Below are 5,960 nucleotides of genomic sequence, written 5' to 3'. Positions count from 1 at the left end.
CATTTCTTGGCCTTTTGCATGCCTAAGATTAAATTAAGGGGACAAGAAAAAGCACAAGTTACCTCAGATGGAGATTATACTTAGAAATATCAAATGACCTTGCTCTGATTATACAACTAGCAAATGTCAGAGCTGGGATCCAAACACAAGTCACTTGTTTGGAGAAGAATTCATTGTATCTTTATGTCAGCAGATCTCACAGACCTAATCATAATATTGCATATCATTGTAATCATATGCAACCTATATGCATAATATTGCATATGCAACATTACTATAGAAAATGAGACTTTTACATATAATATTCCATGACAAAGTTAAGTGAATTTTTAGTTTAAAAGACCAGGAGAAGCAAGCTAAGGAAGATGTGTGCCCATTGGCTTGTAGAGCACATCACACCTCACACCTGTTATTGAGTTTGGAGAGTTGCTCCAGCAAGGATACCACCAAAACAAAATGTTTGGTTTCCACAAACCAAAGATGCACTAAAGTATAGAGAGTTGCTGTATTTGCAGAGCCAAGTCCTCTAGTTCTCTTTTCACTGACAGTAAACACTATAAGAAGAATTTCCAGAGCTGCTTTGGGTTGTGTAAGATTTGTTCAGGAGACATCTATAATACCTGTGTGCTTCTGGTGAAAAGATGGAAAAAGCTACCAGCAGGATCAGAAAACATGGAATCATGTGGAAGATGCAAAGGCTGGACCCAGTCTAAAGACCACATTAAAGCCAAAGAAAAAGGCAACTCTTTCTGGAAGCAGGATAAAAAGCAACCAGATCAACAAATTGCAAAAGGAATTCAAATGCCACACATCTGATGCTCATAGCACCACTTCAAGTGCCTCATTCCCCTTGTTACAGTAATCAGTCTGATGATGGTTCAGGTATGGAGGTTGGCTCTGATTCTAGCAGAACACCAGTCTTTTCCTTTTTAGATCTCACATACTGGAAAAGACAGAGCGTATGCTGTGGGATTTCTAAAAAAGGGGCATTTCAGGGAAGTTCTAATAAACACATCTATTCAAGGCCTACTGTAGAAGAAACAAGACAGCAGCTGCAAAAAAAAACCAAAAAAACAAAAAACCAAGGAGCAGGAACTAGAATCTCTGCCTGTCTCCAGTCAGAAGGAATGATGACTCAAGAAGGGGGACTGATAATTATTAGTAAAGGAAAGGCAACACTTCACTTGGACACTAGTTGTCCTTCCAAAAGACAATTTCTCGAATAGTTTCAAGCAGATTTTGTTTGTTTTCATTTTTTTCTCCACTTCAACAAACTCTGAAGCCAGTGTCCATCTTACTAAAAGGATTGTATATAAATATTTAAGATGCTACATATTTGATAGAGAGGCTGAATGCTGAAAATGTTTGAGTTGGGATGGTTTGTTTTTTTTTAATTCCTTCTTAACGAATGAACATTGAGGGGGATGTAGAGGGCAGAAATGGGATTTTTGTGTGTTAAAAATATGTACTTTAGTGTTTATTGAAAAACAGTGGTTAGTCATTTTAAAGTAAGTGATAACATTTGTTTTCCTTTGTGAAAGGAAATCAGTGAAGAGGACTTAAATACCAGAGAGGCATTTGAAAACAATTATGACACTGGAGTCTTTTAAAAGTTATGATGATTCAAACCTGTACCACTGAGTGATTAAGCAGGACAGACTGTGCCTTTTACTGCAGATAACTTGGAGAAGTTAGCATTCCTTATTTAAGACAAAGAGTGATCTTTTTATGTTCATTGCTTCCTCTTTCATTTGTTAGTCTAAGGGAATAGTAATTTATATGGTATTGCAAAAAAAAATAATAATAATAAGCCACAAGTCCTCCTAGAGATGTAGCAAATCTTTGGGGAAAAATGACTCGAATTTTATTCTTCCTTTTTCTTACTATGGAGGCATCACTGCATGGGTGGAATATATACCATATACACTGATTATTAAAATAGCGGTCCACTTTAATGAAACAATCGTGCATATGTACAGGATTGTGCAGAACCCATGGGTTAATATTTCTGGGCACATTTTCCAGGGAATTTCACATCTGTGAATAATTGATATTTTTCTTCTATATTGTATATAACTCTTGTCTGTTGGTTGCTTAGTGACTACGTCAAAGACCTGCACGATTCAGTTTTAGCTCTGGATTATTTCAGTTGACCTTTGTGAAGGAAGGCTTTTACCTCCATAAGTGGGCATTTACCTTGTTTTAACCTTTTAGGATATGCTGCAGCACACTGCTACAAGTTTATCTTTTTTTGTTGTCTTTTGTTTTGTATTAACTTCCATTAGGAAGGAAAAGGTGTTGGGATACAGAATAGGTTTTTTTTTTTTGCTTCTAATTCAAGCTTTCCAAATATTGATACGTTAAGGATAAAATAAATGCTGAATGTGAAGTTTTAAAATGGTTACAAGAAGACATTTCCTGTTTGAACCTGCTACATGTTCATCACAAAAACCTCTTTATGAAAGTGTTCCAAATTTTGAGGGCAAATTCAATATGTTCTACCAAATAAGTGCAGAAAGTGAAGATAAGAAGAGGATTGTTTTGTTTATCTTGTACCAGGATACAGTTCTTCTTTTTAAAGCTGGCTTTTCTAAGTTTGATATGACATAAGAATGAGGAGTGAGCCATTTTTACAACCTCCTTATAGGTTTGTATAGATTTCCACCATTAGTCAATCTACTCCTCTTTTTAGAGAAAAGTATATAGACTCCATAGTCTCCATCCACACTGCTGTATAATCAAATGGATAGATTATCTGTGTGGAGCTACAATATTTGAAGTGCATGCGTGAGTCCTAGCCATTGTCATTTTCTTGCCAAGTTATTTTTAAATTTATTTTGTACATTTTTAATGACTACAGTATGGTAGAATATACTATAATATGTATCATCTCTACTTCTGCACTTATTTATTGTTGAACCTCAAACACAGTCATCTTCATCTTCCACCTATTTCTTTGTCTGTAAGATATAACATATGTAGTCATGCACTTTATATTAATGTATTAGCAACCTTCCAATTTGTTTTGTACTTTTATACTGTTGATATAATCAAAACTTTTCCTAGGATATTGAATAAATTTAGTCCTATTTAGGAAAAAAAGTTTAGGAAAAACATTTGAAAGTCCTGCCCAAAAAACTCTTAGTTTCAAAATTGATATGATAATCGTCCATTTTGAGTTTCATGAGATGCTTTGAGAATAGAGCCCCAAAGATATTCTACATAGTTTGGGAAATGTAAGCTATTCCTGAGATTTTGTGGAACTAATTAATAGGACCGAAGTACTTGCCTTTTCTCTTCTCAATACTTGAAACCCTTAACCTACCCCACCTAGATTTGAAAGGACATATTCATTCTTTAAAGGATCAAACCCATTATGAATGTCAAAAATATTTGCCAAGTTCAGGCCATATAAGATTCCCTAAATTATTTAAGTGTATATAAATTACCTGACAACGTTACCAGTTTTACATGTGTTAGATAAATTCAGTCTTAAAACCCTATAAATGAAGACAAGGAGAAAAGGAAAATTTTACCCTATTTTAAGATTTTAAAAGTATTATTGATACTTTTATTTTTGTAACAGTCAGTTTCAGGTATAATTCTCTCCCACTACCAAACACACACATTCACCACCACCGCCGCCACCATCACTACCATCACCTCTGTGCATAAACAGCAGGTAACAAAGCAGGGACAAACAATTAAGCAAAATCAGCCATCCCTGCAGTCAGTCACTTCTGCCAGCCTATGTTTTAAGATCCTGTAGCCATAGTCCCCCATTTCACTAATAAAAAGGAGGGAAATGCAGTTTCTCATCTCTTCTCTGGGATCAACATAGGCCACTGCCATTTCACAGAGTGTTCTATGTTTTATCGTTCTTGTCATTTACATTGTCATAGTGATTGTGTAGATTGTTTTCCTGGCTCTCTTTTGCTCTACTCACAAGCCAAATCTTTATTCTTGACACACAAACTAATAGCATAGGCAGCAGGGACACAATTACACAAAGACCAAAGAGTGACTTCCACCAAAGGTCACACAGCAGACTATAGGATAATAGGAACTGGATTATAAACAGCAAGATATTTCTCCACTGGCCATGTCTCCAGGTAAATCTGTTTGCTTCCCTAGACTAAGCCTTTGTCTTTTTCTTTTCTTCTGTTGCTTTTGCTTCTTGCCTTTCTTTAGTCTCTTACACCATTGTCTTTATTTTTCCCCTCTCCTTCCCCAGGCTAGACTCCAGCAACTTAAGGATTTGACTGACTTTTCAGGAACATCTCTCATTTTCTGCCCCTTAAAAATCAGCCATTAGCATTCTTTCTGCACAAACTTCGGTTCTAATATATTTCTTCTGCTTGCATCCTACCCAGAGAAGCTGTCCTGGGAGACAGTAATGTGGCTAAGTAATAACTAGTACCTCCATATGGTGAAAGAGATGTTTTCTTAGCCTAATTTGTTTAATGAAATATAGTCAAATCCCAGAAGGAATTTCTCTACAATTTCTGGTCACCATGAAATAGTTTTCACCAGGGAATGGTCCTCAAACTTTTCATTCACATTTAAATTCAATTGTTCCAAAATGAAAAAAGCATCCATCAAAACATGTGTAGTGTACATAATTTCCCCTTGCATCTAAACTATGAACTATCACAAAACATCAACTTGTACAAGACCTTTTGCCACATTTGTCAAGTTGATCACAAGCAAAGACAGATTATAGCCATGGCATGGCATTTTTCTCTGTAACATCATCACAGAGTAAATTATGCATGGTAACTTTATTTTGTTTTGGGTTTGGTTTCTTTTCACAGGATTTCTGATTTTAATGACATAGAAAACTCCCTCTACCAAGGAAATTGGGAACCTGTTTTACAACTTATAGGTTTAGACAAAACTAAATGTTTAGGTGACTTGCAAAGGGTCAAGTCACATATATAGATAGTATGTGTAAAAGTGGGACTTGAACCCAAGTTTGCCTGATTTCAAGATTTGTTGTGTATCCAATGTACCATGCCATCTCTAAGCCCTTCTTAACCTACCCCAATCAACCTTTCTCATCTTCTTACACTTCATCCTCCAACCTCCAACACCCCTACTCTTTGATTCAATGACACTGGCCTCCTGGCTTTTCCAAAAACAAGATAGTACATCTTCTAACTCAGTACATCTTCACAAGTATGGAATGCTATGATGACATTATAGAGAAAAATGCCATACCTTGTTTGTATCTGTCTTTGCTTATGATCAACTTGACAAATAAGGTGAAAAGGTACTATACAAGCTTATGTTTTATGAAACTGTATAGTTTAGATGTTCCTGGCTTGCTTGGCTTCCTTCATTTTTTAAACCAAAATCTCACCTTCTGTGGGAAGCTTTTTCCCAAACCCTTATATTCTAGCACCTTCCTTCTGTCAATTATTTCTTGCTTTATATATAGTTTGTTTGTACATCACTATGTCCCCCTTTAGACAGTGAGCTCCTTAAGAGCAGAGAGCTTTTTCCTCTCTTTGTATCCCTAGCACAATGTCTGGAACATGGTAGGTCCTTACAAATATTTATTGATTCATATTACATTCCTATAATCCTACTTTACTAAATTAGTCACAGTAAATATTATTTATTCTTCCAAGTTTTGTGTCATACACAGTTTTGTAGAACCAATATTTGCATCCAAATCATTGATAAAAAACAAACACTAATTGATAGAATAAGGACAAGGAGTGCTCCATCTTAGTTTACCTGAAGTTCACATCAATGTAATAGAAGCACTTTCTGATACTAATATCTAGCTACAAATCCATGTGACTGTACTATCATGGATTCTATTCTACATTCTTCATATTGTCTACAAAGATATCATCAAATACTCAAATCATTAGCTAAAATCCAAATATGTGATGTCTAAAATATTTCCTCGATTTACCAGTCTCAGAAACTTTTGAAAGAGAGAGAGACAG

General features: G+C 35.5%; 1 pseudogene; it reads left to right on the top strand.

Annotated features, from left to right (window-relative positions):
• The first annotated feature begins 456 nt into the window (after positions 1-456).
• Positions 457-1,099, top strand: LOC140522972 (SIN3-HDAC complex-associated factor pseudogene; annotated as a pseudogene).
• Positions 1,100-5,960: the final 4,861 nt, after the last annotated feature.

The sequence above is a fragment of the Notamacropus eugenii genome, chromosome 2, assembly GCF_028372415.1.
Source record: "Notamacropus eugenii isolate mMacEug1 chromosome 2, mMacEug1.pri_v2, whole genome shotgun sequence".
Lineage (NCBI taxonomy): Eukaryota > Metazoa > Chordata > Mammalia > Diprotodontia > Macropodidae > Notamacropus > Notamacropus eugenii.
The sequence above is the reverse complement of the archived record's forward strand: the minus strand, read 5'-3'. Positions and strand labels throughout refer to the sequence as shown.